We start from the raw sequence: 13,619 nt of genomic DNA, 5'->3' as shown, positions 1-13,619 counted from the left end.
TCTTACATATCTCTGTATCTCTTACATGCTTTTACAGTAATTTTCACATAGTAGAATCTTAACATATTTTTCCCCAATTTTTTGTAATCAGAGAGACCTGCAGAGTGAATTTAGGTAGGTGTCTTTCTAAATTAGAAAAATAATCAAATAAGAAAGCATATGCATTTGCTTACATATACCTGCCTTGTCAATTAACATCATTTCTTGTGGGGTTTAAAATAATATTTCCCAACTAATATAGTTTTAACATAATGAAATGACCAAGTTTCTAAAATTCAGTGCCTAAGGTAGTGTTGTAGTACATTTTTTGCTACTATAGTGGAATATCATGGACTGGTTAATTTATAATAAATAGAAATGTATTTGACTTAAGAAAAAAGAATAGTCTTTTCAACAAATGGTGTCTGGACAACAGGATATCCACATACAAAAAATGAATTTGAAATCTTACTACACAATATATAAAATTAGATTCAAACAGGATCAAATATCCACATGTAAAAGTTAAACTATAAAACTCTTTAAAAGGACAGGCATAATCTTCATGACCCTGGATTTGGCAATGCTTTTTAAAATATAATACCAAAAGCACAAAGAACCAGGAAAAAAATAGATAAATTGCATTTCATCAAAATTAAAATACTTTGTGTTTCAAAGGGCATTATCAAAAGTAAAAAGACAATTTACTGAATGGGGAAAGATGTTTACACATCATATACCTGATAAGAGTCTAGTATTCAGAGTATATAAAGAACTTTTAGAATTCAATAATGAAAAGACAATGGACCCAATTTGAAAATGGGCATAGAATTTAAAAAGACATTTCTTGAGTTAATTTTTGTACATGGTAAAAGAAAGGGGTCCAGTTTCTCAAGATGAATTAAAAACTTAAATGTAAAACCTAAAATTATAAAAGCCCTGGGAGACAACCTAGGCAATACCATTTAGGACATAGGCACGGGCAAAGATTTCATGATGAAGATACCAAAAGCAATTTTGACAAATGCAAAAATGACAAATGGGATCTAATTAAACTAATGAGCTTCTTCTGCACAGCAAAAGAAACCATCAACAGGACAAACAGACAACCTACAGCATGGGAAAACATTTTTTCAAACTATGCATCTGACACAGGTCTAACATCCAGCATCTGTAAGAAACTTCAACAAATTTACAAGAAAAAAATACATTAAAAAGTGGGCAAAGGACATGAACAGACACTCCTCAAAAGAAGACATACATGTGGCTAAGAATCATATGAAAAAAAGCTCATCACTAATCACTTGAGAAATGCAAATCAAAACCACAATGAGATATAATTTCACATCAGTCAGAATGGCTATTAGTACAAAGTCAAAAAACAACTGACTCTGGCAAGGTTGTGGAGAAAAAGGAATGCTTATATAATGTTGGTGGGATTGTACATTCAATCAGCCATTGTGGGAGACAAGGTGGTGATTCCCCAAAGATCTAAAGAGAAAAATACCATTTGATCCAACAATCCTATTACTGGGTATATACCCAAAGAAATATAAATCATTCTTTTATAAAGACATATGGATGTGTATGTTCATTGCAGCACTATTCATGATAGCAAAGACATGGAATCAACCTAAATGCCCATCAATGATAGACTGGATAAAGAAAATGTAGTACATATACACCATGGAATACTATGCAGCCATAAAAAGGAACAAGATCATGTCCTTCACAGGGACATGGATGGACCTGGAGGCCATTATCCTTAGCAAACTTACGGAGGAAGAGAAAACCAAATACTGCATGTTCTTACTTGTAAGTGGTAGCTAAATGATGAGAACACATGGACACATAGAGGGAAAAATACACATTGGGAGGGAGGAGGGAGAGAGGATCAGAAAAAATAACTAATGGGTACTAGGATTAATACCTGGGTAATGAAATAATTTGTGCTCCAATGACATAAGTTTACCTATGTAACAAACCTGCATTTGTACCCTTGAACTTAAAATAAAAGTTAAAAAAAAAAAGACATTTCTCCAAAGCAGATCCACAATGGCCAATATATACATGAAAGAATACTCATCATTAGTCATCAATGCAAATCAAACCCACGATGGGACACCACTTCACACCCACTAGGTTTGTCTGTCAAAAAAACAGACAATAACAAATGTTGGCAAGAATGTGGAGAAATTGAAACCCCATACTTTTATTTTATTTTATTATTATACTTTAAGCTATGGGAAACGTGCAGAACGTGCAGATTTGTTACATAGGTATACACGGGCCATGCTGGTTTACTGCACTCATCAACCCATCATCTACATTAGGTATTTCTCCTAATGCTATCCCTCCCCTAACCCCCCACCCCTGAACAGGCCACGGTGTGTGATGTTTCCCTCCCTGTGTCCATGTGTTCTCATTGTTCCCACTTATGAATGAGAACATGCGGTGTTCGGTTTTCTGTTCCTGTGTTAGTTTGCTGAGAATGATGGTTTTCAGCTTCATCCATGCCCCTGCAAATTACGTGAACTCATCCATTTTTATGGCTGCATAGTATTCCATGGTACATAAATGCCACGTTTTCTTTATCCAGTCTATTGTTAATGGTCATTTGGGTTGGTTTCAAGTCTTTGCTACTGTGAACAGTGCTGCAGTAAACATATGTGTGCATGTGTCTTTATAGTAGAATGATTTATAATCCTTTGGGTATATACCCAATAATGGGATTGCTGGGTCAAACGGTATTTCTGGTTGTAGGTCCTTGAGGAATCGCCCCACTGTCTTCCACAATGGTTGAACTAATTTACACTCCCACCAACAGTGAAAAAGCGTTCCTGTTTCTCCACATCCTCTCCAGCATCTGTTGTTTCCTGACTTTTTAATGATGGCCATTCTAGCTGGCATGAGATGGTATCTCATTGTGGTTTTGATTTGCATTTCTCTGATGACCAGTGATGATGAGCTTCTTTTCATATGTTTGTTGGCTGCATAAACGTCTTCTTTTGAGAAATGTCTGTTCATATCCTTCGTCCACTTTTTGATAGGGTTGTTTGTTAATTTCTTGTAAATTTGTTTAAGTGCCTTGTAGATTCTGGATATTAGTCCTTTGTCAGATGGATAGATTGCAAAATTTTTCTCCCATTCTGTAGGTTGCCTGTTCACTCTGATGATAGTCTTACCATTTCAATTATCTTGGGTATATACCTAGGAGAGAAATTGCTGGTAACATGGTAACTTTGTTTAAAACTTGAGGAACTGACAGACTCTTTTTCAAAGTGTCTACACCTTTTTACATTTCTTGTATAAATGTAAATTTAAATTAATCGTAAATTTCTTGTGTAAATGTGAAAAGGTGTAGACACTCTGAAAAAGAGTCTGGCAGTTCCTCAAATTTTAAACAGAGTTACCATGTGACCCGGCAATTTCTCTCCTAGGTATATAACCAAGATAATTGAAAACATAAGTCTACACAAAAAAGTGTACACAAATATCCATAGCAGCATTATTCATAATAGCCAAGGTAGAACCAAGCCAAATGTCATCAGGTGATAAATGTGTAAGTAAAATATGATCTATCTATACGATTTAATGTTATTCAGCCATAAAAAGGAATGAAGTACTGATTTGTGCTAAAACATAGATGAACCTTTAAAATATTATGCTTTGTGAAAGAAGCCAAATATAAAAAGCCAAATGTTGTACGATTACTTTTTTATGGCATTTCCAGAACAGGCAAATTTAACAGAGACAGAAAGTGGATTTGTGGTTACCAGAGCTGAAAAAAAGGAAGATTGGGTAGTGACTGTTACTGGGTATAGGGTTCCTTTTTGGGGTGGTAAAAATATTCTGAGATTCGAAAGTGGTCATGGTTATGAACATGCTAAAACCCACTAAATTGTACACTTTAAAATGATGAATTATATAGAATGTAAATAATATGTCAATTTATAGAAGGATTAGACAGGAGTAAATGGGGAATATGCACATATTCAGTAAGTTTGATCATTCTGGGACTGACATAACAAAGAACTACAGCAATTCCAAGATAGGAGGTTATGTTCAGCTACAAAAATGTAAAAATAAAGGAATCAGTGGAGAAACAGAAATTGGAAAAAAAAAGTTGTATAAAATCAGAGAATTTACATCTAACTGCATACCCACTGACCAAAATAGAGAATACTAGGGTTTTGAAATTTTGGATTGGCTGAAGTTTTGTTTACTCTGAAGTTCAGAGTGATCTAGACTTTCCAAAGTTTAGAGCCAGGCCTTTTAATAAAATGTTCTTGCCCCTTCATATTGTTAGTATCTATCAATAAAGGCTCACAGGAGATTGATATATTAATAAGATACAATATTCATGAAGCTTCCCCCGGATAAATTATATTACAAAATGCAATGTATTTTCTATAACACAAGTGATTCTGTGATCAGAAAACAGCTTATGTGTTTCAGTAAAATGGTGCTCCAACGGACAAGTGGAATGGATGAGACTGCAGTAATTGTGTGGTATTTAGCATTTTGTTGTCTTCTGGCTCGGCTCATACTTGGGGCAGCACTATTTAAAGGAATCAAGTCCCCTGCCAAGGTAATTTGAAAAATACATTAGATAGTGATATGGCAGCTTTCTAATTTCATTGTAGTTCATTTTCAAGCATTATCAAAAGCATTTTTCTTTCTATAATGGAAGGATTCAAATGTATGAAAAGCTTTCTAAGTAGTCATCTTAAGCTATAAGTAAATATATAGGATCTCTGGTTTTTTGTTTGTTTGTTTGTTTGTTTGTTTTAGACGGAGTTTCGCTCTTGTTGCCCAGGCTGGAGTGCAGTGGCATGATCTCGGCTCACTGCAGCATCTGCCTCTCAGGTTCAAGCAATTCTCCTGCCTCAGCCTCCCGAGTTGCTGGGATTACAGGCATGTGCCACTATGCCAGGCTAATTTTGTATTTTTAGTAGAGACAGGGTTTCTCCATGTTGGTCACGCTGGTCTCAAACTCTGGACCTCAGGTGATCCGCCTGCCTTGGCCTCCCGAAGTGCTGGGATTACAGGCATGAGCCACCGTGCCCAGGCCGGATCTCTGTCTTGCTAAATACAAAACAAACAAACAAAATAGTAACTACTACTAGAGTTGCACAATTACTCAAAAATTGGACCCTTTTAGCTGATACAGCATTCTGAGGCTTGAGAGTATATTATAAAATTTTCTATCCTACCATATAAGGAAGCATTTTGAATGGAATCGTATATTGCAATGTTTGGTTTGGAAAATCTAGATCCTTGTTCTATAGAGTAATAGTATCAGGAATCCCCTAGTTGGAGAGAGAGAAAGAGAGAGAAATGTGTGTGTGTGTGTGTGTGTGTGTGTGTGTGTGTGTGTGTGTATGTACACACACTGTATTTATTCTCTTAAATATTGCCAAAATATACACAGAACTTTTTCTCTCAGGGAAATGGCCTCTTTTGAAAAACATTCTGTTATATTTTCCTGCTTAATTTTTTACTTTTATAAACTTTCAGGGAAAATCATGATAATTTAAGAAAACAACATGAAATTTTCTCCGTGAATAGTTGCACAATACCCAGAAAAAATGTCTATGAGTTTTTAACTAGTCAATGGAAATTTCTGTAAGGTGGAGGACAGGAATAACTGGAGATCTTATCTTTGTATTCTCAGTACAATATCCAGCACATTCAGTTAATGTTAAGTTGTAATGAGACATGCTGTTACATCACAAAAATACTGTGAATATCACAAATCCAGTGAAAACTTCCTAAAATGTTTTAGTTGCACATTTTTTAAACCCTTGGTTTCCTTTTCATGTTAATATTGAAAGAGTCCATTAAAGGCCATTTACCCAGGCGATTAATTTTTATTGGTCTCTGAATGACTTGTTTAAATCATCTCCTTGGATGTATTATAAAATATAGGACATCTATGGATCAAAGAAAACATCCATATTCAGGCAAAGCTGGTCTCAAAGGCAATCTGCTCATCTGGAACCATGTGTAATCTGGTACAGAAGCAGTGCACTTGTATGTATGCTATCAAACTCTCTCAATGGTAGCTGTAAGAATAACAGTAACAAGTGTCCAGTATTCACTTCAGTATGCTTTTCTGGGATTTGGATATCTACTAGAAAATATTTTCCTTCGTCTTGAAGGCTGAATATATACTAACCACTGCAGGGTTTAAAATCATTTCCTGCCTCATCTCAATGCAGTAATTTACTGAGAGAAGAAGGATACAACCTAAACCTGGGAAATGCTGATTAATACATCAAAGTATTTTTTAAATGGATCATTTAAGAGTTGTGAGAACACAAATAAGAAATTATGCTAACTTTGCTATATCATCAGACCCTATGAAATCCCAGTATTTTATTTAAATAATCTCAACTTGCTAATAATTTTACTTGTGTACAATTATATATGATTGTAAATATATATCATGATTTAAAAAATAACATTAATTTTTGGTTATTTTTTTGTTAAGTGTTATGTTTTACAGCTCTTTTCCCCTATGTGGTCCTACTCATCTTGTTAGTAAGAGGTGCAACTCGGGAGAGTGCTTCAGTAGGCATTTCATACTATATTGGAGCACACATTTTACAAAACTTAAGGAAGTTGAGGTGAGTCTTATTTTGGATTTCGAATTATCTGAGGAGGTAAATCTTAAAAGCAAATGCCAAAAATCTTTGGTTCCATATGAATATCATAATGTAGTAGCTCGCAACAAAATATACAGCTAGATTTATTAGTTTCTATCCACTAGGATATCTGATTTAGCTAATATTTAATATGCCATTAATGCTCTTTTATTGATGGTGAGATAATTTTTAGAAATAGGATTTTAAAAGTCATTTTTTATTCATTTAAACAGATTCTATTTGACCAACAAAATTTTGGGCTTATTAATCTGAAAAATAATATTGCATTCATAAATACCTGCAAGTTGATGACTAGGGCTATGTGTTTTATTGGATAAACTCATAGTAGCTTTAGAGATTACTGTTGAAAGTTTAATGGTCTAATATACATTTTAATTTTCTTCAAAATTTAATATCCCCAAAATATTGTCAAGTTTTGCCTAGTGAATTGTGAAGTCAAAACATAAATATGACATGGATTAAGCATTCCATAACCAAAATTGTTACTTATACCAAAAATCTAAACATATGCCATGAAAAAGAATTAGGTAACACTCTTTTAACTTTACCTTTAGATAATGGCTGAGTGTATCACTGGTATGTAAAATCATTTACAGTTTTACTGCAGAGAGTATTAACAGTAAGTGTACTACAGATAGTATGCTTCTATCAGTATGGCCTAGAATGCTTTCACTTTTTTACTAGTCACATCACATTCTTAGCACACATTAAGTTCTGTTCAAGTAAAAACCTGTAATCTTATGTTGAAATCAAGAGACACTATGTTAATATTATCTGCCATACTAGTGGTACTATTCAAAATGGATATTAGTTTTAGTTTGCTATAGTATTCTTCATGGAACTCATGCTAATTTCCAGCCATTGCTGTTTTCTTTTCTAAATATTTACAAGAGGATATGTAATTATTTCTTGTAAGTTTTTTGGTAAGCAGTGCCAAGTGTATGAGATTTTAGTTGTGGAAATCTGTCATTTATTTACAATTACCTTTCTGAAAATTGAAATGTCAATCATTGGTCTTTGGTTACATTTTTGTGCTCAATAATTTCTACTCAACGATTAATCACATAACCAAGTTATTTTAGATCTATGGAATTGTATTATTATAGTCTTGGAGCTTAATATACTTTGATGTGTCCACAGGCCATCTTAATTTGTTTCTTCATTTATCTTGGGCCTCACTCTTTTTATCCCTGTGGGTTAATCTCTTCCCCATTTGAAGATCATTTTGGATGGTGAATAAGAAATAAAATGAAAGTTGGGATTCATCACCTTCTCTATGTTAGGTTACTGAACAAGATAAAATATGTTAATGCACTTGGAAATAGTAAACTTTTTAATAAATATGAGGTAACACACAATTATTTGAATTATTTCTGTTACATTATACTATCTTGTTATAGTTGCAACATTTTCCCTAGGAAGTAGATTCACCATTTTCTTTAAAACTCATGACTTTGAGCATAGTTGAAAAGCACCTTTGATATTCTTTTAGTGGATTTTAAAAGCCCAAGATAACTGGATTTTGTACTTCCTTGAAACCATTCTGAAAAATTTATATGATTCTTTTTTATTGGCCTGTGTTTCAGTGTCTCTAATATCTTTTAAAAAATCAGAGTGAAACCTAAAGCTCCTTGTGAAACATACAATTTAATCTTCTCACCCTCTGCTCTCCAACACAACACAACGGAACTCCTTCTTTGGGTTTGTTGGCAGTGAGAATTGTTTTTCTTTTCTTTTTTTTTTCCCTTTCAATTGATTTATTTCTCTTGTTTTCTAAATCTTCAGCTTACTTTCCTTATTAACATTCTAGTGTTCCATTATACAGTAGGGTGGCTATAGTTAACAATAATACATTGCATATTTCAAAATAGTTAGAAGAGAGGATTTTGAATGTTCTTACCACAAAGAAATGACAATGTCTCAGTAATGGATATAATTACCCGAATTTGATTGTTATACATTGCATACATGTATCAAAACATCACACTGTACCCCACAAATATGTACAATTATTATGTGTCAATTAAAAAATTTAATAACCGATTAATTAAGGTTATCCTTAATTAAATAATGAACAAAGAGTTTTCCTTGTTGTCTATCAAGACTTTCTAAAACAACATGGTCTGCCAGCTGCGGTGGCTCATGCCTGTAATTCCAGCACTTTGGGAGGCTGATTGGGGTGGATCACTTGAGGCCAGGAGTTCGAGACTAGCCTGGCCAACATGGTGAAACCACATCTCTAGAAAAATACAAAAATTAGCTGGGCACAGATTGTATTCCTCACAATCTATGTTCTAAACAGAGAATTATAATCAGGTGTCCTTCCTTTTCTTTGAATATCTGAACTCCATTGAGATCTCCAGGAGAGTAGAGAACCATACAAATTTATAGATAGAGAGGTCTTCAGGAATTCAGAAATTATTTTTCTAACTACCTCATTACAGTGATGAAACTAAAACCAAGATAGATTCAAATTGTGCCAATAGTGTACAGCCAATTAATGCAATTTGAATTAGGATTTCCTAATCTCTAATGTAATAATATTGTATATGGATATGAGATTCATAGATATGGAGATTTAAACTATGTTCGGAATTTATCTTCACTTTTGTTTGCAACCTAGGTACACATCATAGTATGCAGTAGCATTCTTACACAGCACAGAACTGCCACACCCACTTCCAGCTCCCCTGTCACACAGGCACACATAATGTATCAAGTAAAAGAAGGTCAGAGACCAACCTGAGCATGCTGCTTATCTCTTAATATGGACAAAAGCCTAAGAAAAAAGAGGGAATTTTATTTCTAATATGATTTTCTTAAATATAAATAAAATAACCTTAATCTATCCCAAAACAGTTTTCTGTGGAACTTGAAAACTGATTGTAAATTTTCTTCGAAAAAGGAAAAGGTCAAAACCCCAAGGTGTATCTGATGTGAAAAGGACTTGTCCTTTATTTAAATAAAGATAGGAAACAATATTTATATACTGTACTAATTAAAATAGTGAGTTGTTAGCATAGGTATAGGTATATAGGCCAGTGGAACAGGATAGTAATCTCAGAAATAGATTAAAAAACAAATGGAACTTGGCATGTGGCAGAGGTGGCAATGCAGATCAATAGGGAAAGGGATAATCATCCAATTGATAGAATTGATATCTAATTGATTTAATTGATAATATCAATTATCCTTTAACAATTGATATCCTATTTAGGAAACAACATCAGTTGGAAATTTCACATATCATTCACATATCACATAAATTGATATGCACAATGTCAATATTAGGTGAATTGAAAATTTAACAATATAGGCAAAAACTTGAATTCTTTTAGAAGAACATATAGAATAGTACCTTTATAACCTTGGGCTAAGCAGTTTTTAAAAGTAACAGAGATCAAGGGCAATACATATAATCAAAGATGGATACCTTCATTTTCAGTAAACCCACAACAACTGTGGTTAATCAAAGGATACAATGTTAAAAGGTAAAAAAAATAAGCCACAAATTGGGAGGCAAAAAATCAACATATGTAATAGACAAAGAATTAGAATCCAAAAGACATCAATAATTATTAGAAACCGAGTAACACAGGCCAAACCAAAAACTGGCAAAAGACATAAACAAGAATTTCACAGAAAAAAAATCCTATGGAAAATGAAGTGTTGGCAAGTATATGGTGGAATGGGAACCCTCAAACCCAGCTAGTGGGAGTGCAAAATGGTATAACCACTTTAAAGAACAATTTGGCAAGATTTAGTAAAAGAGGGGAATGCGTATACTTTTCAACATCACAGTTCCACACCTACACATGGGGAATATATAAGAATGTTTACAGCTCTATAAGAGCAACACAGTGAATGACCTAAATGTCCATCAACAGGAGAAAGGATAAATTGTGACATATGCATTGTGGCAATAAAGAATGATTAAAAGAACTATATATATTTAATTTAAACAAATAAATTTGCTTATATTCTTTCATTTTAGAATCATAAAGTGGACACTTTATATAGTTCAATTTGCTGATGGATAAATCTCACAATACCAAATAGAAAAGTGCACATTGTATATGTTTACATGCATTAAAATAACTTTTCTATAAATTCCAAAACATTCAAACCTAGTATAAAAAGAACAAAGAAATGATGAACACAAAAGTCAGGATAGCAATTACCACTGGAGGGTGATAGGGTGATGTAATCAAGAAGGGACAGTAATATTTTATTTCTTAAGCTGAGTAGTGGCATTTGGGTGTTCATTTCACTGTTACGTATAATATATTAATTTGCATATGTGAGATACTTATACAAATAAAAAATTGAGTATATGTTTTAAAATATTAAATTATTTTCTCTTATAGGTTTGGGTAGATGCTGACACTTAGATATTTTACCCCCTTTCAGTGGCTTGGGGTGGCTTAGTTGCTCTATTATCTTACAATAAGTTCAAAAACAACTGCTTCTCTGATGCCATTGTAGTTTTTTTGACAAACTGTCTCACTAGTGTGTTTGCTGGATTTGCTATTTTTTTCTATATTGGGCCAAATGGCTCATATATCTGGAAAGGAATTTTCTCAAGTTGGAAAATCAGGTATATAATACCATATATTATCAACTCTGATTAATTCAATGTATCTCATTTATGAAACTCTAATATAGTTTATAGAAATTTACTTAAAACAGTCATAATTTAGAGTATTGCATTTTCTTTCTCATTTTGTCTTTGTACTAGGGTTCTCTAGAGGGACAGAAGTAATAGGATGTGTGTGTGTGTGTATTATACATTAATAAATATATATATTTATTAAATACTATCTTACATGAGTTTATTAAATACTATCTTACATGATCACACGGTCCCACAATAAGCTGTCTGCAAGCTTGAGGAGCAAGGAGAGCCAGTCCGAGTCTCAAAACTGAAAAACTTGGAGTCCAATGTTCGAGGGCAGAAAGCATCCAGCACGGGGGAAAGATGTAGGCTGGGAGGCTAGGCCAGTCTCGCCTTTTCACGTTTTTCTGTCTGCTTTACATTCTCTGGCAGCTGCTTAGATTGTGCCTACCAGATTAAGGGTAGGTCTGTCTTCCCCAGCTCACTGACTCAAATGTTAATCTCCTTTGTCAACACCCTCACAGACACACCCAGGATCAATCCTTTGCATCCTTCAATCCAGTCAAGTTGACACTCAGTATCACCCATCACAGTCTTACATAATTTGGTTGCCTTAATAATATAATAATTCTTAGATTATCCATGTAAACAGGATTATATTAGGAAAACATTGCTTAAGAAAATAGAATGTTTTCCCAGATTTTGTTTAGTCCTTAATATGAACTACTTACTGTACAACTACAAGGTTCAGGCATCATGCTAAGCACTTCCCATACATTTATGAATACATATAAAATGTATATAAACATGGACAGAATAACATATACAATCCATGGTAACAATTGCCTCTAGAGAAAAATGTGAATTGTATCAGGGAGAGAAAGACAATATACAAATTCCTTATGTAAAATTACAGTATTGGGACTGAATATTTAAAACATATGAATATTATAAAGGTAAGAGAGTCAGGTGACTTTGAGTGTCCAGCTTTAAAGAAAACTTCGTGAACTCCCTAACTTTAACGAACAAAACAACCAAATCCAATGTTTTTAAAAAGGAAAGTGAAACAGTTGGTAAAGAATTTATGTCATAGATTGTGTTGCCAAATAAGATGAGATTTTTCTAATATCTTATTTTTTAAATGTTTAAATATTGGTAACTAATTTAAAATATCACACATTTTTGTATGTTTTGATTTGGCATTCATTGCCTATCCAGAAGCTCTAGTGCAACTACCAGGTGGTCCATTTTAGATCATATTATTTTTTTCAAGCTTTTAAATTTGTGTCTCGATTCTCAGTTTGCTTCCATTGGTAAGTAATATTTCCAGTGTTAACACAACACATTTCATTTGTGTTTCCTCTAATTGACAACATGCTTTTATTACCCATATTGCCCCCTAGCAGTTAATCTCAGAATGACCTTTCTGAAAGATATTTTAACTTAAATTTAAATACGGAAAAATACTTGACACTCAAAAGGAATACCCAATAATATTTTATCATACTTCTTTCAGCTATTTAAAAAAATTAAGTGTTACAGGTGAATTTGAAGTCCCCTGTCTTTCTCTCCCTGATACAATTCATATTTTTCTCTAGAGGCAACTGTTACCATGGATTGTGTATGTTATTCTGTCCATGTTTATATACATTTTATATGTATTCAAAAATAACATATACATTTTTAAATTTTCCCATAAATGTGAAGTTTCATGGCATACATATTACTCTGAAAGTTGTTTTTGCATTAATTATGAATCAAGTTGATACATAGGTATATAGATCTAATTAAATCACAATCTCTTTTTACCATAATAATGAGCATTTGAATAATTTAATTAAAAAAATTACACACACTGCTGCAATGATCATACTTGCACATAGTTCTATGCACATATAGGGATTTACCTAGATTATATGATGAGGGAAATTCTGAAAAAAAAATTTCATTCTACCACTCTCTCATATAAAACAGTTTCATAGTTTACTCTGTTTATAGGATAAAATCCAGAGTTTTCTTGTTGACTTTTAAAATCCTCAAAAATCTCAAACATCTTTTCTGATATTTTCATTCACACATCTTTCTACTCTTGGCCAGTTCCCTATTTCATGAACACATTTATTTCTAAACCTAGAATCCTTTCTGTTTCCACACCACTGATTCAAATATTTACCTTATTTAAAAGTCCTATTAGAATTCTTCCTTTTAGACGAATTCAGCTCACAGAGGACTGTTACCTTACGATTGCTATCAATGAAAAATCATATAAAGCAGACTAAAAACAACAAATAGAACTGCATTCAGTTTTCATCAGAACCAAGTAATGACTGCCAAAAGAAATGACCCTATGGGTT

This window comes from Pan troglodytes, chromosome X (genome assembly GCF_028858775.2).
Source record: "Pan troglodytes isolate AG18354 chromosome X, NHGRI_mPanTro3-v2.0_pri, whole genome shotgun sequence".
NCBI lineage: Eukaryota > Metazoa > Chordata > Mammalia > Primates > Hominidae > Pan > Pan troglodytes.
This window is presented reverse-complemented; position numbering follows the sequence as displayed.